Genomic DNA, 20,698 nt, shown 5'->3' with positions numbered 1-20,698 from the left:
ATTTGGGTCTCTTTTCTCCAGCAGGCACTGTGGCTAGCTGGGTTCCTAATGTCTGGTTCAGTAAACCATCATTTTGGGGCATCTCCAAGCAGATCAAAAAGAAAGTTCATGAATAATAGCATTTAATGTGGCTTTCTAATTTGCACTGTATTATAAAAGTGAATTAAAGACATAACCACTCATTTTGTCATTGGATTGTGTCTCTTTCATTTGTCCATCTTTTTACATTTTTATATCTCTTGTCTTCATTCATCTTTTTAGCAAAATTGGGATTGGAATGAGGACCTTTAATAATATCAAAAAATTATGAATACCAACTATTGTTGTACCTACCAAGAACTAGACTTTGTGTTATGTTTTATCTACCTCATTGTATATTTTAAAAGGAACGGGGGTTTCCATTTGTGGTGACCCTGGAATCTTGGACAAATATTTATTTATTTATTTATTCAGTCATTCAACAAAGGTCTTTTAAGCATCTTTGTTGGATACTGTGATACACTAATATATGCTAAGATGAACAAGCAATGATTCCTAACCTCAAGCAACTTTGACCTTAGAGGGGAAGATTAAGAGACAAATAATAATTCAAAAGTAGGGGATGATAAGGGGGTTTACAAAATAATGTTGGAGGTCATGTGCAAATTGATTTACCCTGTCTGGTATTTTCTTGCTAGAGAAGTTTTCGGAAGCTATCATTCACTAAACAGGAATTAATTCCATGTTAAAGTATGTTTGTATATATAGAGACACTATTAAAAAAAAAAAGAAAGTATGGACAGCACCTCAAAAAAATGGTGCAAAATTGGAAAACTGAGCATTAACATGCAACGACATGGTCATAAAGCTTCAGTGATCACTGGAAATAGTAATGCTTTTATCTGGTTCCATTAGTAATACACACAAACACATAATATTTCTATCCTGAAAAATTTCTGAGTGAGAACTAAAGGAATGGAAGGATCAGTCATTTGAGAGGGAAAATGAATTCTTCTCGAGTGATCTAGAAGTGTTCCCCAGAGGGCAGATGAAGTATTGCCTTAAAAGCTACCTAATTTCATGGAGCATAAAAACCTGAAGTGAATCCCAGACACTGGCCAGAGAGAGGAATTCATATAACAGTTTATAGCGTTTCTGGAAGGAATCATCGCCAAATTTTAGTAATAAAACATGTTAAACCATCTATTTTCAAAATTATTTTATTGTGGGAAATTACTTTGGACTAAATTTAATTCAGTAAAAATTTACTGAGTACCATGTTCTGGGAACTAAGTTGGTATGCAGAGATACAAATACATGATCCCCGCCATCAAGGAACTCACAGACTCTTTGGGGCGAGACAGAGAGGGTGGGGGAGATAGGGATGTCTCTCTCTCTCTCTCTCTCTCTCTCTCTCTGACTGTGGGTCAAAAATGTAATAAGATTATTGTAAAATTTTAAAGTGGATCTAACAAGATGGCATTTTACTAATAAAGCACAAGAGCAAATATTAGGTAAGTGAATGTGATTAGGAATAGAAATATCACAATAAAAATTGTACTAAGGAGCAATCTGTGAATGTATTTTTTTCAGTCTTATTTTATAAATTTCTGTGCCATAAATATTTTTTTTACTCTTCACTTTAATCTCAGCAGTACTTGGCACAGATAATCTTGGCTTCTTATTTAAATCAGTCTTATTCTTTGATTTTCCTGGGACCACACTTGCCTGATTTTGTCTCTACGTTTCCAATTGCTCTTTTTTTGTGTGTGTGCTTTGTTTTATTTTTGTTTTGTTTTGCAGGTGTATCCTCTTTAATAAAGCCATTAAATATTAGCTAAGCTGTCAAGGAAAAAAAGGTTATTTCCAGAGATCACAAAATAAGAGGAAACTGAAAATAAGAATGTGTTCCAAACACATAGAACAGAGCCTGGTACTTAGAAGGCGCCCAAGAAAGTTGACTTTGCACTGTGTCAGTTTATCTAAGCTAGAACTACATTATCGAGAATTTTCTTTTCTGTATGGATCTAAATTTTCTATATGGATATGGTGAAATTTGTAGTGAGATTTGGAAGGTGAAAATGTCACACATAGCAGCCGCAGTGTTCTGAAGGTTGGCATAGGATGCCAGGCTCTGTTGCACCTTGCACTTTTTGATGCTGGTCTGCTTGTTCACTTGTTGGCATGGGGCTTCAGTTGGACCCACAACCCCTCTGGCACAAATGAATCTCCTCCTTCAGCTCCTCCAACTCCTAGGCCAAGTGCATGGGTATCTCCATAATGAAGGGAGCAAGCTTCTCCTGCAGGTCTCCCACATCAACAAGGTTGGAGACAGTGAGAGACAGCTGTAGGTTCCAGTCTGCCCTTTTGATTTCAGTTTGTCTTTGTGGATTTCATGGTGTCGGTTTGCACTGATTCTCCTCACTTCATGCCCACGTGTCCTTCTCAACTGCTCATCCTGCTGAGTCACAGAGATTCAGGCCCAACTCTAGACATAGAGGCAAGGGCCTTACATAAACTTCTTCATCAATTCCCAGAATTATAATAAATCTCTTATTCTTCATCACTTAGAGTGGTTCCTCTTTGATTGAATCCTAAATGATATAATTTCTTTTGCAATACTAATAAGCTGCAGCATTTCTCCTGTTTCCCATTATTTTGCAAACCCCTTGAAGACAGAGACTGGGTCATACCTGAGTTTGTTTCCTTGCCATCTAGAAGAGTACCTGGAAATCTAGAACATAGCAAAGACTCATTACGTTTTTGTTTCTTGAAGGGACAAACGACATAAGGGATGAAAAAGTGTCAAACAGTCATGCTCTGTAGTGATTTCCTGGGGACACTTTTGTGTAATTCAAAGGGGGTCACGTTGACAATAGCATACTAAAGGCCCACATTGGCTGAGAAGTACCATAGTTATGCTCAGGAGGTGAGGAAGACAGTTTAGCAGCTCAGCTAAGATTGTACAGGCCCTGACTCTACTGGCTGAGCTGCTGAGTGGGCCTTGGAGCAGATAAGTTCAGTGGCTATACACAGTCAAGTCCCTCCTTAAAGATCCTTGTTCCAGGAAAACCATGATTATGCAAAACTTTGCATATGGATATCTCCCTTTTTTTTTTTTTAAATGCATTGCCGATATAGGAAACATTTCAAGATCTGACAATACAGAAAGGATTTTGGCAGTAAGGACTTTGGCAGGTTTTCCCAGATCCAGACCTTCTCTGTGACCCCTGACATTCCCCAGTCAATGAGGATGAACTGGTAGTTCTCAGCCCCAACAAGCAAGTTCTCAGCTTCCAACAAGTTGCCCATGAGCTATTCTTTAATTTGTTTTTTTTTCAAGTGCTGCAGAATTCCCTCTGTCCTGATTGTAGCCAGTATTTCTGCCTCTTACCATGGTGACGGGAGGAGTAATGCTGCCATTTTCATCTGTGCTGGTGATAAAATCCCTTAAGAGTCAGAACATACCAAAGCCAAGGAGTGCACTCTTGGCAACCCAACACACCTTTGCTCAGGTTTCAGGGCAGGGAAAGAAAGGCCCCACAAAATAATTGTGGGGCTACCCTAAGACCTCCGAGCCAGACGTGTGAACTGGCTAGGTCCTCCCCTTCACAGTCAAGATCCTAAAAAGAATGATTTACTTAGTTTCCACACCTTCCCCTCATTCTTCAACCCATCCAGTGCTATCATCTTCCCTAAACTTTCTGCTTTAAATGCTGGTAAAGATTGTCAACAGCCCCTGAGTTAGCAAATCAGCCATCAGATTTTTAAACACTAGTGATCACCAGGGCCTGTCTTTAAATCCTTCCTCTCTCTATTAATCCTCTTCCCTGTGGGTTCTTTCCAAAACCAGTGTTAACCACTGGTTAACCACTGCCCTGTGTTTTTTATTCCTAAAATTCCTTTCTCTGGTTTGGATCTTTCTCTTGAATCTCAGGACTTTATATCCAACTTCCTTCTGTTCATCTCCACCAGTAATCATTCAGCAAATACATCAAAGCCCAGGCTAGATATAACACCTTTCTCAGGAGACAACCAACCTAGAAGTCAGGATGTCCTGGAAGATTCTACTCTCTCCCCTCCCTCCAATTACCGATCACAAACCCCTTTATTCTTGCCTGAGTACATACCTTTTCCAAGAGACGAACCTTGCAAAGGGCAAATATGATCAGGTCAGACAGAAATCCTGTCAAAGATTCCCTTGTACAAGCAGTTCAGGAAGACTAGCAAGTTTGAAGGCCTATCGTACCAGTCGTTTCTATGTTTGGGCAACTTCGACAAACCAGGATCAACCACACTCTGAGGTTACAGGTAGACACCTCACACCATAGCCTGCTGGTTTTCCAAGTGAGCTATCAAAGGGCACTAAGGAGCCGGGTGATTCTTGCCAGAAATGGCAAGACGACTGTCACTATGTTATATTGCGTTTTGGAAAGTAACGCCTGAAAATAATTCAACCGTACTCCTTTTGGACGGAATGAATATCTGCACCCTTTGAGCCCGAGGGTTCCCGGGGCCCCTATTTAGCATTAGGAAGACTAACACAGCACTTGCGACTCTGGGGTAGACGGACTAGGGCCTCAGGAAGAGGGTTCTGTATGGCGCTGCGACCCCAACACGCCTCCAGGTACCACTCTTTTCCATGTGAAATGCCCTAGTGAGAAGTGCACTAGTTTTTTTCCGCTCGAAGTGCCGGCGTGAGACCTGCCTGAGCAAGATATTCCTGACAAAAAAGCCTGTCATAGCGGGACGAGGGGCCCCTATCTATACAACGAAGCCCTTGGCCCACGGTAGCATCTTCGTTGTCCCTGAATTGGTCGACAGAAGTGGCCAACTTGCTCACAAGCTAATCTCGAATCAGGTCGAGGTTGAAAGGGACTTCACCTAGGTGGATCTAGACTGGGCGGTGTTGGCTTCATTTAGCTCTAAAGAGGGAGGGGGAAAAAGAGAGAAGAAAGAAGGGGAAAGGTAGGGCTCGTCCGGGATTTGAACCCGGGACCTCTCGCACCCAAAGCGAGAATCATACCACTAGACCAACGAGCCACCCGCGAAGCCACCGCTTTCTCTTTAGGAATATTCATACATTCTGTTAGTTGCATCACAATATCTGAGGACCGTTTTTGATTCCTCTCCTAAGTCCAGCGATTTTCTCCAGACCCCAAGAGCGTCACCGTGCAGATTCGGAGGAACCTGAGCCACAGCGTTCCAGAGGTAGGAACGTTCAGTATGGGACTCAGGCTGAGCTGCTAGTCCACCTGTGGACCCTCTGACGAGGGCCCGAGTACTTACAGGGTTAGGACCAACACCATTGCAGGTGGTCTGGGGATGGAGGACAAGTAAGGACAAAAAAAAAAAAAAAAGAAACAAACCAAAACAACAAGAAAAACCCAAAACGTTGATTTCGTCAAAAGACCCTCCTCCCCAGGGTGCGGCAGCGGAGGAACTCGATACCACGCCCCTGCGGAGGTCAAATCCTAGAACCATTGTCTTAGCCTGCCCTGCTATCTCACACCCTGTAACATGCTCTTGCTGCTTCCTTTCAGCTTTACTTAATGAACTTTGTACTATAGGTCTAGATTTAAGGCACCCTTCAAGGGCGCACAGAACATGGCAACCGTCCGGGAGAGTTGCCCACTTCCAATATCCTCTTCTAGAGAAGCTTGCCCTCGCCCGCTTCTCTATCACCTAGAAGGTGGTGGTTGGAATGGGAAGGGAGAGCGTTGTCCTTACGCCGCAGTCCCTTCTGCTCGGGGAACGACGCTCTTGGGTTCTAGCCTGTTTCGCTTGGTCACACCTGTTCACCGTGCACCGAGCACATTCTTGGCGTAGGGGGAAAACTCGATAAATAACAGTTGAATGAATGGCTAAACATCGGCGCCAGACTGCTGCGCGGGCTAAGACGGGAGAGAAAAGAAGGGGAGCGCTCCCTTCCCAGCCCTCTAATGTATCGCCACTTTCTGCTGATTCTGGACTTCAGGTTGGGCATTTAGAAGAGCCCGGAGGCCGAGAGAGAAGCAGCTACCGTTCAGACTCCGAGCTGTTAGCAAAGAGTGTTAAAGGACCGAGGGAAAGGTTATTCCTTTTCTAAAGCCAGTTTCTGCTTCAGGAAACCTGGAGGAATCTCAGGCCCAGACTGACTATGACCGAACCTGACTCCGCTGAAAGGTCGTGGGAGGGGGCGGCCTGGACGCCTGGATGCCTTCACATCCTCACTGCCTCGCCCCCGGCCCCCTCCATTCTGAGGGCCCAAGGGGTAAGTTCTGGGCTTCGACAAGGCCGCCTCCTTTTAAAAGCAAACAAACAAACCCTAATCTCAGTCTACGAGAGCAGGAGCAGTTACTTTAAGAATCCAAGCAGATGGGAGACAGTGACGTGATGCCATGTCTCGCATCCTTTTCTTCGGTAAGGCACCCTCACCTACCCCACTTTATCCCACGGCTCCGCTCGTGGCCCTGGTGTTGCCCAAGTTCAGTGACTTGTCAGGCCTGAGACTGAGGAGCAGGCACTGTAGGTGCCACCAGGGCTCTTCCAGTGAATTACATTCCCGTTTGGGCCTAGTCAAGAACATGTTTCTTCCTCGTACATAAAGAAGCGCTTCCTTCAAAAGAAATTCCTTTTAATTTTTAAGTATTTATTAAATTTTGTTTAGATATGCCATTTGGCTGCAGCTTTTAAAACTTAGGGAATTCAATACAAGCCATAGGATCATGGCTAGGCTCCATAGCTTACGGGCTAGTGCACTGATCCTGTAAACCAGTGACTGTGCGTTCAATTCTCGCTGGGGCCTCTGCGTGCTTTCGTTGCAAAGAGGGTGGCTCTCTCCTTTTCTTGCGTCCACTGACTGTTGAAAGCAAGCTAGCACTGTGTGATGTTTCAGGGAAAATCAGATCCTGAGTATTTGGGACGAAAGATTATAGGATTGGGGGCACTATGATCCTGGGGGAAAGCCAGGTGTTTATACCATTCAGTAAGTAGTGGAGAAACTAGATTACTCAAGTCTCTGCGAGAACACTCCAGGGCTTGGCGGAGTCCACACACACCTGTGTTTATGGAAAAGAGCTAATTAGCCTCGGCCTATGGATGGCCATGATCCCCCGGCTGCTGCCACTGGAGCGTGGCGTCCTGCACATTTCGCCACTTGCAATATGCCTGGCGCCCCAGTTTTTCCTGTGCTCCTGGAGGGAGACCTGGTTTGCAGATTACTCTGGGACAGCCTAGTCCAGAAGCTACGCAGATACACCCAATCCGGATGGCTCCTGTTCTGTTCCTATCGCTTACTTCCTCGGATTCAGACTCCTCGTCCTTCGGCCCCCGGCTGCTCCCTGGATTTGGTTCACCAGAGATTCAACTCTCTGGAGACTTCCTGACCTCCAATTTGAGCCCGAACTTTAAATACAAAGAAGCTAGACCTCTCTCTGGCTGTTACTATATGCTCAATGATTGACACTAACTTTCAACAATTGTGTCCTTCGATAGCTCAGCTGGTAGAGCGGAGGACTGTAGAGGTAATTTACCTTCTGTCATCCTTAGGTCGCTGGTTCGATTCCGGCTCGAAGGAAGGATGTGAAATTTTGCTGCGTGCCAGGTTTTATCCTCCTATACCGACGACTGTAAAACATTTACTTTAGCTCTGTTTTCAGGCAACAAAAGAACAGCTTTTTGCCGACTATGAAACAATTTTGTGTGTCCTCTTTGTGATCATGCAGTACACGTGATTCGATTTACAGAGGAGATATGAATTAATAGTTCCCCTTTTAGATTTGAATGTTATCTCCTAATCTTGAAGACCAGCTAGCCTTGACTGAATATTGGGTAACATCCCTCAACCCCACCCCATCCCTACACTTTTCCCTTACTGTGAATATTTTATACTGGGCAATTCAGGGTTTAAAGAGAAATACTGTAGAAATATCTGTTCTTCAAAGCAATGTAAACAAACAGTGTAGAGAATAAGCAATGCAAAAGACAAAATATGCATGTGGAAATGTTCCTTCAATAAGAAGAAGAAATACTAATTAAAACTAGGGGATATTGCTGCGCCACCAAATTAGAGAGTGTTTATTATTTAGTACTGGGCAGGATACAGTGACGAGGATTTTCTTGTAGAATGTCACTACTTTCTGGAGGATAGTTGGGCATTATAAATCAGGAACCTTATAAAGAGGCTGTGTGCTGGGGCTTCCCTGGTGGCGCAGCGGTTGCGAGTCCGCCTGCTGATATAGGAGACATGGGTTCGTTCCCCGGTCCGCGAAGATCCCACGTGCCCGTGAGCTCATAGCTGCTGAGCCTGCGCGTCCCGAGCCTGTGCTCCGCAGCGGGAGAGGCCACAACAATGAGAGGCCCGCATACCGGAAAAAAAAAAAAAACCTTGTGTTTGATCAGATATTCTCTTCCTGCTTCTAGAAATTTATCATTCATTTTTGGAGAAGAGGAAATATGGCAAAAGATGTTTGTCTGTGGGTAGATTGTGTTCTTTTTACTTTAAGGTTTTTTTCAAAATATGTCACATATATAAATGAAATTTTTTAAAAAACAGTGTTTTAACCTTACAAAATGAAGTTTAAAAATACACTCTGCCACTATGGAAGACATTCTGGCAGTTTTTTACAAAACTAAATATATTCTCACCATAAAATCCAGGAATCACATTCCTAGGTACTTACTCAAATGAGGTGAAAACTTATGTCCACACAAAGACCTGCCCATGAATGTTTATAGCAGCTTTATGTATGTATAACTTCCCAAACTGGGAAACAGTAAAGATATCCTTCAATAGGCAAATAGATAAATAAACTGTGGTACATCCATACAATGGAATATTATTCAGCACCAGGAAGAAATGAGATATCAAGCCATGAAATGATATGGAGGAACTTTAAATGTGTATTACTAAGTGAAAGATGCCAGTCTGAAAAGGCTACATATTGTATGATTCCAAATATATGACATTCTGGAAAAGGCAACATGGAGATGATAAAAGATCAGTGTTTGCCAGAGGTTAAAGGGGAGGGAGGGATGCACTGGTGAGGCATTGAGGATTTTTAGAGCAGTGAAACTATTCTGTATGATACTTTAATGGTGGATATAGATATATAATTATACATTTGTCAAAACCCATAGAATGTGCAACACCAAGAATAAACCCTAATGTAAACTATGGACTTTAGAGGTTTGTTTTGTTTATTGCTTTTGTAAAGACCTCAGGGGCCTAAGGTGGGTAAAAAATGAAAGGAACTGGTCTGGAGGAGTCATCAAAGTGAAATGGGAGTGGGTCTGGGAGGACACAGGAGAAGCTTTTGATTGAGGAGGGGGAAAGACATAAAAAGGAAGGCAGAATTAAAAAGTGTCATTAAAAAATCCCTAGACCATGGTTCCTGCACAGAGTCCTAGTCTACTGCTCTGTTCCTTTCATTCATTCCTCAAGGCACTGCAGGGAAATTCGTACCTCCTTGAGAGAGCTGTACAGCCAAATCTGTGAGTACTGCCGTGGGGTAACGGGCTGACTCGGCTGAGAAGTGCGGTGGGACAACCATTCTAATAGGGGACCACTAAATAGACCCTGAGTTTACCTGCTCCTCTTTCCCACACTGAGTTAGGTTCTGCACAGGTATTGCAGTTGGGTTGCTCAGAGACCTGGACAGTCTCCAAGATAAGTGAATTCACTTGTGGAAGGGGCAGAGCAGTGGCTAAGCCAACATTCACAGCACACCCCACTGGGCCAGACGCACGGAGTCAGCCAAGAATCCGCTTTGAAATGTTTTGGAATCACAAACCCACCTGCAAAGTCAAATTCAAAAGAACCGTTTACCTGCCCTACTCCACCCCCATGCCTGAGTGACATCTGGAAGCCTGGTAGGAAGTGGCTTTCTGCCTTCATTCATTCATCATATTCAATTACAAAAGTAATGTGATTAAAAGCAAAATCGGGTCTGTGCAGGTTACTTCGGGATCACACAGCTGCAGCTCCTAAACCAGTGTGGGCGTCGGGCTGATGGAGGCTACGGGGCACTTTCTAGGAAGCCTTCCCTACTGGATGGTGCCTAAGCCAGGTCATGAGAATGATTCAATGTGAGCATGGGTTTTAGAAGAGGAGGACCGAAAGAATTCCCCATTGCGGGAACACAAAAACTTGGACACAATGAAAAGTCGAGTCGGGTGCATACCGCTAGTTTCGGCACTGGATGTCGGGAGGGATCCGAGGTAACCCGACTTGATATTCGGTAATAGGTATTTCTCGGGCAGCGGGGGGGCGGGGAGCGGGTACTGATCGAAGTTCCGGGGTAATTCTTGCTGGAAGAAAGAGGATCGTTTGGGATTTAATCGGAATTTCTGTATTACTTCGGATTTACAGCTCGACTAAAACACAGTTGGCAGTGATGGGATTCGAACCCACGCCCCCGAAGAGACTGGAGCCTAAATCCAGCGCCTTAGACCGCTCGGCCACACTACCACATGCAGTTACGGCTTTTCATCCTTGAGCTGTTTATTACCGAGCCCAGGCTCAACATTCTGAATTTTCTTCATGGTTAGTCGGGTCTCCTTCACTGTTTTCATTTACCCCTAGGGTTCTGAGCAAACTTGGAGAGAGTAGAAACCATCGCATTCTCACAGGCCTGGGGAGTGAGCTAGAAAGTGGTCAATGATATTAGCATGAATATCCTTTGAAGACTTCCGCCTTTTCTTTAACCTAGGCAATTCCACGCCGAAAGGGAAAAGCAAAACACAAAAAACAAAAACCCATCTCACTGGCGACTTATTGCAAGTGATTACAGAAGACTGAATAAGGAACTCCTCGCTGTTGGGTCGTTGGTCTGTGGCTGTGAAACTCACAGTGCGAATGGAGCCGGAGATCCAGTAAGAGGCCCCCTTCCGTTGACAGATCTGGTAAGCCTGTCACCGATAAAAAAGAAAATCCTTGATCGCATCCCCTGCAGGTTCAGTCAGAATGGAGAGATTGGGTCTAATTTTTTGGAAAGTAGCACTCTGGGGTAGACCCATGCGCATGTAGCCTCTGAACCATTTCCCTTATGTAGGGACCAAGGTGACTGCCAGAGGGAGGTTACATCCAAGAAACTTCCCACACCGGGAAGGAGTGGGTCCCGGGCTTCCCTGGGGTCCTGGATCCACTAGGCTCCATATCGTTTCTTTCGAATGGAGTAGAGGGAAGGCTAAGTAAAGTTGCAGAAGTGATCCTGGGGACCTCCAGCACCCAAGTGGGATCTCGTACCTGTCAATGACCTCTAGTAGGCGCTAAAAGTCCTGGGTTACACGTTACATATATTCTTCTTTGCTGTTTCTGATTGGCCATGTCTGGGTCTCCGGATGCAGAAATTCTCCTAGGAGTCTAATTAAAGTTTCCTAACTTCCTAACTCTTACTCTCCTCCTCGATCACTCATAAAAAACACCCTGCTCTTGCCTCCCCTTGCCCAAGGGCTCTCCGAAGTCCTTCCGTGGTGGCTTGAGGGGTCGGGGTCAGGGGTGCTTAGAGAGAGGCAAAATTGTTCTTCACCGGATCTTCACGGGGCGAAGGTCCTGCTAGTTCCCGTCTTTGCTTCCAGGAAGGGAGTGGGGGCCGATGAACAGAAAAGAAGTACTAGAAAAGCTGCTTGGAAATAGGGCTCAGGGAGCACCGGATGAATTTAGGACCGAGGCCGGGAAGTGGGAGTGGCGAGTGGGAGAAGGCTGGGGCCGGTTTAGGAAGGGGCTCCCAGGGTCCGAGGCCGGAGGCGGGCTCTCCTCGGGCTCCCCATCAACCCTCCACCCCCTCCAGTCCCGGCTGCCCTCTGAACCAAGTCCCCTCCACCCCGCCCCCGTCTCACCCCCGCCCACACCGGGTTATGCCCGCCCTGGTCGCTCCGCTTCGTCCTCTCGTTCCCTCCCTCTGGTCCCAGTTGATAGGCAATCTGAGCTCCCGGGGCAGAGCTGGATGTCTACCCTTGGGCTCCAACTAAGTTCTCTTTCTCTCCAGAAGCTACCGGAGTCAGGAGCGAGGCGCACGCTCGGAGATGGTTAGCGGCGAAAGCCAGCTAGTCTAGCGGAATGGGCAAAGGTGTGGTTTCTATGTTCCACATCACTGGAGATGGAGGGGTTCAAGTAGCCATCGCCAGCCCCTTTGGCTGAAGGGTACGACTTCTGAGAAACTTCACTTTGTGTTTTCACACTTTTTGAGAATCCTCAGATAAAAGCGAACGTGAGCTTATTGCCTCCAGCAGTACACGCAAGTCTTTGCAACACGCCACAGCAATGGAAAGACTGATGCTAATCTCAAATTGGAGAGAACCTAGAAATCCTGTGCAACCACGCACGTTTTGTGCATAACACGAGGAAGCATCAATTTGAAAGACAGAAAAGGCCTGGGGCTCTTTATTCCTTGAAAGGAGGTAGGGAGTGGATGGGAGGAGAGAGAACAAGTATTGATATTTAAAACATCAATATTTATTGAACTATTTGTCTAGTACTGAACCAGGCAAGAGACTCAGGGTCTATGGGTGGGCCTTGGGAAGCCTCATACTGATGAGATGATGAAATGAGATTATATAGTCATATTTAAGTCTCTGTTTGTGCTAATTTGATAAACATGCACATTTAAGTAAACCACAGTTTCTGTAAATGTTTTGACTTCTTTTTAAAAATACGGATTCAAAAAACTACGAGATTCTCATAAGGTGGAAGTGACCTGAGCCCTTGATTTTTTTTTTAGTGCTAGGTCAGGCAGTAAAAGGAACCAGCTAACAAGAAAGAACCTGTTCATTATAGCAGAGCTCCTTTTGATCCCAGGGGGCTGCATGTTCAGGCTCCACAAACTGACAGACTTCAAAGCACTTTCTTATCAGGACAAGGTACCACACTCTCATATCCCAGGCTGAGTTTCCTTTACTAACCAGTGTGCCTGGCTTCCCCTATTCAATCACCTGATGTTGCTTGAGCACTCACTGCCTGTCTTGAACTTACTGGATCCTTCATTGGGGGAGGATCCTTGCTCCATTCCCCACAGAAGTGGACCACCCATCGGGTTACACAGAGACCTGAAAGCCAGAAGTCTCAGCTTTCCTAGAGGAGTGCCAACCTTGCCAAATACTTAATTGTCCATTATCTGAAGACATTTGGAATGATGCCTGATAAAGATAAAATGTGCTGTGTTTGTCTGGCACATGCCTATTCCTTCAGTTTTCAGTGGGGGATACTAGTATTTTAGGCTCTAGCATTCTGCAATATTACTGGAGAATTTATCCTTAGATTTCCTGCTATCTATACCTTGGCAATAGTCCAGGTGATGAAAATGTATATAAAAGCAGGAAATTTACCTCAAAGTCTTGATGCTCAAAGTGTAGTCTAAGGACAGCAGCATCAGCATCTCCTGGTAATTGATTAGAAATGCAGAATCTCAGGCCTATGAATTGGCATCTTAACAAATTCCTCAAAGGTTAGAGAATTTTTACAAGTACTCTATGTTTCCATCTATGTTTCAACTGTTCTATGCTCAAATAGGGCATTTGAAAGTTTCCACCAGACTTGCACTACGTTGCAATACCTCAACAGGCATCTCCTAAAAATAAGAATTAAGAATAGAAGCACAGGGTTTCCCTGGTGGCGCAGTGGTTGAGAGTCTGCCTGCTGATGTAGAAGACACGGGTTCATGCCCCGGTCCGGGAAAATCCCACATGCCGTGGAGCAGCTGGGCCCGTGAGCCATGGCCGCTGGGCTTGCGCGTCCGGAGCCTGTGCTCTGCAACGGGACAGGCTGCAACAGTGAGAGGCCCATGTACCGCCAAAAAAAAAAAAAAAAAAGAATAGAAACATAACTTCAGTATCATATTACACCTAACAACATTTATAATAACTTTATGTAATCAAATTTCCCCAATTGGCTCCCTCCAATTTTTTTTAGTCTAGATTCAATGTTTCTCATTGCATTTAGTTTTAATGTTTCTTTAGCCTCTTTTAATCTAGAAAATTCCCCTCCTCTCAGCCTCTCTTTTTTTATGGCACTTGTCTTATAGGAGGTCTCTCTGTAAATCTCTCTCCCTAGCTCCAGTAGAGAGCCATCCAGGTATTGGTCTGGCTCCTTTCTGCATGTACTATAAAAATCTTACTAAAAATTAAATACTGGTAAATAATATGTTCCTTTTGATGGATGTATCAGATAGTCTTTTCAGCATTTATTGAGCCCCTACTTAAATACTTAGCTTTTTTGTGGTCTCATATGTTTATCACATTGACCATTACACTAATGCAAAGTACTGAGATGTATTTATACTTATGAATTTTCTAAAATAACTGTTCAAAGAAAAAGGAGAAAAGGGGAAGGAAGTCCCTTCCCTTATTTTCAACAGGGAAAATTAAGCCTCTTACTTTAAATTTTTATTTGTCCTTACAGTGTTTACTGGAGTTTATGGAAGAGGTGGGACAAAAGGGAGCAATCTCACCAGATTGATTGCCTCTGCAACTTCAGGTGAAAAGAAATGCAACCCTGAACTAGGGCATGGTCAGCAGAATGGAAAGATGAAGTTTATGAGACATTCTTTATTCTTTGTTTCTGTTCATCCTGCTGGTAGCAATAACCTCCTTCCCCTGCCCTGACTCAGTCCCTGCAAAATATTATAATAGTCTGGCTGCTTTGGGTTTAAGAAGATCAAGTCTGATGTACACTTGATTTTCTTCTTTGATGTCTCTACTACCTTTCCCAGCTTCTGATTCCAATACAGCAGAGTACCAAGTGCTCAAATCTTGGTCAGCTTGGGCACACAAGAGTGATTATAATGGATTTAGGCATTTAGGATTAGGCTAGTGGGGAACATCTACCAAGAGGCATTTTGAAACTGAGAAATAGGATCTTCCTTTGGCCCTTCAAGGTAGCACACACCCACAGATAAATCTGCACTCACCATTTCGTCAGGTTTGGGGAGGTGCAGAAAATAAACACGTTTACATCCCTGCTTGTAGGGAGCTTGCCATTGAATAAAAGAAGATATCTCCTTCTCCTTCTGTAATACATACAATATAAATCTAGAAGAATGAATATGCATGCACACACACACACACACACCACACACACAGTGGTTAGGTGGCAACACAAGTAGTGACCGAGGATTGCCAGAGTGAGCGCAGCCTCAGTTTCCCAAGGGTGAGAGGTCTGCGGAAACTGAAGAAAATAAATTTAAGAAAGCACAAATTGAGGCAAGTACAACTTTTTTTTTTTTGGCTAAAGTTTTACAAAGCCATGTTCCTTGATATTTTAGATAAATAATCTATGTACCTTAGAAATCAGTCTGCCTATCCACAGATGTACTTGGATGTCGCTAAGGTGAATAATTGACTGGGCTCTGGTAATTGTGCCTACTTTTCTATATTAATCCTTGACTTTTTAAAATACTTTATGGTCAATGAAGCTGAAAATTACAGGGTCGTCACCCAACGAGATCAAGGAGGTCTCTTCACAGATGTAGAGAACAAATGTATGGACATCAAGGGGGGAAAGTGGCAGGGAGGGGGTGGTGGTGGGATGAATTGGGAGATTGGGATTGACATATATATACTAGTATGTGTAAAATGGATAACTAATAAGAACCTGCTGTATAAAAACTAAATAAAATAAAATTCCCCCCCACCAAAAAAGACGAGGTCTCTTTCATGAACAAAAGCTCCTTGAGTGGTACGCAATGCATTTTCATGCAAATAGATAAAATAATCTTATTAGACTTCATTCTTTCTGCTTGGGTAATTAAAATTTTAATTTTTCCTACAGCCTAGACATCTGTCCTGGAAAATTACTGGGTTCCTCAGAGTATTAAAAATCTGTGAGGTAGTGTTTCTGACAAAAATATGTAAGCTGAATCCAGTCATGAAGAAATCATCAAAGTCAAATGTTAAATTGAATCTAATATAAGGAAATAATCAGACAAATCTAGAATGTGAGACCTCCTGTAAGACAACTGCCATGAAAAAAGAAAGGCTGAGAGAAGGGGAATTTTCTAGACTGAAAGAGACTTTAAAACTAAACACAATGAGAAATATGGTTTGAATATAGATTTTTTTAAAAAAAATTAGAGGGAACCAATTGGGGAAATTTGAAAATAGGGACTGTTAGATTACACAGAGTTATTATAAATGTTGTTAGGTGTGATATGGTACTGAAGTTATGCTTATATTCTTAATTCTTATTTTAGGAGATGCCTGTTGAGGTATTTAGGTATGAAGGATCATAGATATTAGATACAAAACAAACAAGGTTATTATCCCTGTTTCTTGGGAGCTTGCACTTGAATAAAAGAAAATATCTTCTCCTTTTGTAATAATACAATATAAACTTAAAAGAATGAATATGCATACACACACACACTATGGCAACACAAGTAGTAAATGTGGCAAATGTTAATAATTAGTGATTCTAAATTAGGGGTATACAGGTATCACTGTACTGTTTTTTTCAACTTTCCTCTAGTGGCAGATTGAATATACAAATGGACAAAGGTCAGACCATATATAAAAATGGAACTCTGGCCCACAGCCTGCAGAAATCAGCTCAGGAAACCAATCTATTATCTACCAGCTCAGGAAGCCAGCCTACCATCTTTAAGTCAGACTTGTAGGAACTCTGACCACTATGTCTAGTAAGAGGCCAGGAAGCCAAACAATAACCCCTGTAACAGCTCCAAATGGCCAGGAATTGATTAGTAACAGCCTTCCTGATACTAGTCCCTGCTTCCAACTTAGGATCAACCAGACAAAGTCAAATATGCATCCCGAACCAATCACATAGGATACCTGGCTTCTAGTTAACCCACCTGCAGCTTCCCTAGGCCAGCAGCCTCCAATCAGGGCACCTGAGTGTGGGAAGCAGTCAGCCTTGAGAGCAGGCTGCGGACACGCCAGGCATGCCGCCGCTGCTCGAAGGGACTGTCCCTACTTGTTCCCCTCCTTGTTCAATTCCATGGGAGATAAATCACCAGGGCCCAGAGATCAGAGAGAATGTAAAATGAGACAAGCAAAGCTGTCTGCTCCCTGCACGTGCAGGTTATTTTTGATGATTCTGGGTTTATGGGTTTTCTCCCAGGGAAGTTAACCTTGAGCCAAGACAGTCTTCAGATAATGTAAACCACCGTCCGGCAACCTTCCCTTTTCTAGTCTATATAATCTGCAACTGTAGCGCAATAAAATTTGCCTTGCAACCATCAGTTGTCTTGGTCCTTCTGACCTCATTCGTCGGTGCTGTTTCAGTTCCTCACCCCTTCCCTTCTGGCTCTGGTCGGTTTGGTTTTCTTCGTCCGGCTGGTCCGCGGCACCTGAGACTTCCCTTTTTCCTTTATAACGCTTTTCCACTCCTGAGTCTACCTTTGAGTGTCTGCCAAAATGCAAGTGATGGTGGCTGACTCCCTCGCAACAGCAAGCTCTGAATAAATAGCCTTTGCTTGTTCTCATTTAGTTGGTCTTCATTTATTTCCACTCTAGGGTTAAAATTTTGCAAAAAAAAAAAAGTTGAGGGGAAATGGAAGAAATACAAACAAAAAAGTAATGAAAAATATTCCTGAGATCTCTACTAGAGTCAAGTTGTTTCAGAGATGAGCTTCTGATGTCCAGAGCACACTGGGACATGCCCATATTTGATATGGCTCTCTGGGTCTAATAAACTAGTGGGAAGGACTCTTGGAACCTTCTAGAATCAGACAGGCCAACCAAAGTGAGCGGTGGGCAGTGGCTGGGAGAATGAGGGAGATTGACCTAAGGTCGTGGACAACCTTCAGGGATAGGAGATAGGTGGAAGAGAAGTGAGCTTGCTGAATTGTGACAGGTGAGGATGAGGAAACAGATTCTAGGAAAAGGTCCAAGGAGCCAAGACTACAACCAGAGAATAACAAGTAAAGAGAGGAGGAGAAACAGCATGGGGGAGGGGATGAGAGAGCTGCGGTGGACAGAGTTTTGAATCTAGCAATTTTGCAGAAGTCCTGTCTCTTCAAAAACAGTAACGATAATAAAGATGATTGATAATAATGAACCCTTGTTTACAAAACTAGGTCACTGTGACTCTGCAAGGCTGAAAAACTGCCCCAGGTGTTCTCTGACCACTACACTACATACTCAGTGTAACACTCACCAACATAACACATCGCCCATGATTCAGAGTGTTGATTTGATATTCCTGCTGTTTCCTTAAGAATTATGACGTCTGTTTCAGGTTCAAAGAGATTATCATGCTGAGCACCTTGGAGGTGCACCTTGTGTAGGCAAATGGGGTACAGCAACCTGATTCTTGATTCTCACAGGCACAGCAGTCAGTTAAAACAAAGCCTCGTAGTTCTATTGGGTGGAGGGTTGAGGGAGTGGAGGATATTGCCTGGTGTAGAAAGACTGAAGGTTGAACACCAAGGGAGTGTTGGGAGGAGCAGTTCTTGTCAAGCCACAGAAGATCTATTACATTCTTGGCCCTGGGCAGTTGTACACCTTCATCTCACCTTTGGACAACAGTGTGATGCTTCCCCACGACTCATCCCTGAACCTAGACTATCTGCCATAAAGGCCTTACTTTATATGTCTAAATAGGGAATTTCTCTTCCTTATAAATTTGTAAGGTCAGTGTCACCATGTTTTACATTTATGCAACGAAAATGAAAGGAGACAATGAACCATGAGCTTTCAGATTTCTTACAGACTTCATGATCTTTGACAAATGACATTAAAAAATAGTGAGTACACGAGCAGGCCTGTGGTCAGAGGATCTAAACCTTACTAAACAGAAGTGGTTCACTTCTTGGGCTTTTGTGAATCAGTGCCTTTTCCCCAGTGTTCTAGTCTATGACTATATTTGCAGTAAGAAATAGGTACAAGATTTTTCGTACCTATTTAAATAAATAAAATTTTAGTTCCTGTTTACTAGCTTACAAAAACGGGGTCTCTAAAAAGTGAAAACACAATCCTTTAAAAAAAATTGTATTATTTTCAAACCAAAGATATATGTAAATCCATATGTCTTTAAGGAAGGATTAAAATCTTCCTCCCCAGCACCTCTTTTCCCTGCTTGCTCCTAACCCTGGACCTTTGTTTGAGAGAGAGGTATTAATTCCAATACACAAACAAGGGTCTGGGGCTCTGTTCAGAAAGGACGAACCCGCGTGGTAAACCTCTTCTCACCTTCTCCGCAGATTTTACCACTATATTAAGGGAAGAGAACACACCATAACCTCCCTGCCCATCAGATAACCTCTATATGCACCTCTTAATTCTCAGGTGGGTTTCCTGTGTGCCCAGGTATCTAGAGTTCTTGTATTATGCATCCTTTCTGGGCACCAGAGGCGCAGACGTCGATGTCTCAGCAGAGTATCAAGATAAGGGACTAGAAGACAGTCTAGTAGTGTCTCTGCTCCAAGTGGAGCCTTTTCGAGAGGTTGACAGGACACGGAAAATTTTCAGTTTTGTAGAATGCCTTGGATTTTTGCCTGGGTCAAAATTCTATTTCATTTGACAGATGCCAGGCGTACTGAATACATCTATAATATGGAAGATAGAGAGTAACACCGTGGGCGAAGGCTCCATAGCTCAGGGGTTAGAGCACTGGTCTTGTAAACCAGGGGTCGCGAGTTCAAATCTCGCTGGGGCCTTCTGGATCATTTTTCCCTCCGAGGCCTCAAAGCGGCAAGGGCCGAAAGACGGTGCCAATGCGGCGGTGCTCGGCAGATACCACCTCTCCTCGGCAGCGCCTGAGAGGATGTTCAGGCAAAATGGACGCATAATAATTCCCTTGCTGCTCACCCGGTCTGGATCCACCATAGCTGCTGATAAATGCCTCTCGGCGGCGTGAGGCTTGTGCAAGCTGGCTTAACAAACACGCATTCCTGCCAGTAGAAGGCTCTCAGATTCACATTTCTTTGAAAAACGCCTAGTGACGTGAGTGAGCCTTGGGGCCGAATTAAAAATCAGAAAAAGCGTGGCTCGTTGGTCTAGGGGTATGATTCTCGCTTAGGGTGCGAGAGGTCCCGGGTTCAAATCCCGGACGAGCCCCGTTTTCCTGCTTCTAATAAATAACGTATGTCATTTCTAATAAACAACTTATTTAATATGCGTCTGTTACAGCATTTTGTTTACTCTGCTTTGAAAAGTTGAGCAAAGGCCCCCGAGGATGTGAAATAGCAAAGTTAGGGACAGCTCCAAGTTATCTATTGAATTCTGTCTGACGAAGCGGTTCCCCACTCTCCCTGGCGGGTAGGCGGACGTGGCAGTTCCGAGAGCGGGTAAGTCTCTTGACCTCTCAGTGCATCGGCTGTGAAATGGAAATGGTAACACGTTCCCTTTCCCTGCCTACCTCCAGGGACCCCGTTCAGTAAAATAAAATAGTGTTTGGGAGACTGCTTGGCAACGTCAAATAGTGCTAAATACGGGGGTCTGTTCCCCACCCCCCCGCCCCTCCTCCCCAAGGGAACTGGAATCTCAAACATACTAACATAATCGCCATTTTATGAGTGTGATAATTATCGTTTAAAGGAGTTTTTATGTATTATCATATAGTGTCGTGTCTTTTCTTTCTCCTCCCCCCCCCACCTCCGCCTCTTTTAAAAAAAAAAAAACACTCCTGTGGAGTAGGGAACAAATTCTGTTAACTCTAGCAGAGCAGCAGAGAAAGGAGGGAATGTAAATCCCCGAAGGCAAATTTTAAAGGCTAAATTTTTAAAAAAATGTTTTGTGGATCCTTATCAACTTTCTTTATTAAGTGAATAACTATTACAGAAAA

At 43.8% G+C, this 20,698-nt stretch overlaps 5 non-coding genes across 5 annotated transcripts; 3 read left to right on the top strand and 2 right to left on the bottom strand.

Moving 5' to 3' along the window:
* Nucleotides 1-4,950: 4,950 nt before the first annotated feature.
* On the bottom strand, nt 4,951-5,022 carry TRNAP-UGG (transfer RNA proline (anticodon UGG)). Its single transcript has one exon. It is a non-coding gene; the product is annotated as a tRNA-Pro (tRNA).
* Nucleotides 5,023-7,445: 2,423 nt separating this feature from the next.
* On the top strand, nt 7,446-7,537 carry TRNAY-GUA (transfer RNA tyrosine (anticodon GUA)). The gene is given in 2 exon segments: nt 7,446-7,482; nt 7,502-7,537. It is a non-coding gene; the product is annotated as a tRNA-Tyr (tRNA).
* A 2,810-nt stretch (nt 7,538-10,347) lies between these two features.
* On the bottom strand, nt 10,348-10,429 carry TRNAL-UAG (transfer RNA leucine (anticodon UAG)). The gene has a single exon. It is a non-coding gene; the product is annotated as a tRNA-Leu (tRNA).
* Nucleotides 10,430-19,498: 9,069 nt separating this feature from the next.
* On the top strand, nt 19,499-19,571 carry TRNAT-UGU (transfer RNA threonine (anticodon UGU)). Its single transcript has one exon. It is a non-coding gene; the product is annotated as a tRNA-Thr (tRNA).
* A 328-nt stretch (nt 19,572-19,899) lies between these two features.
* On the top strand, nt 19,900-19,971 carry TRNAP-AGG (transfer RNA proline (anticodon AGG)). The gene has a single exon. It is a non-coding gene; the product is annotated as a tRNA-Pro (tRNA).
* The last annotated feature ends 727 nt before the right edge of the window (nt 19,972-20,698 follow it).

Source organism: Globicephala melas, chromosome 2 (genome assembly GCF_963455315.2).
Source record: "Globicephala melas chromosome 2, mGloMel1.2, whole genome shotgun sequence".
Taxonomy (NCBI): domain Eukaryota; kingdom Metazoa; phylum Chordata; class Mammalia; order Artiodactyla; family Delphinidae; genus Globicephala; species Globicephala melas.
The sequence above is the reverse complement of the archived record's forward strand: the minus strand, read 5'-3'. Positions and strand labels throughout refer to the sequence as shown.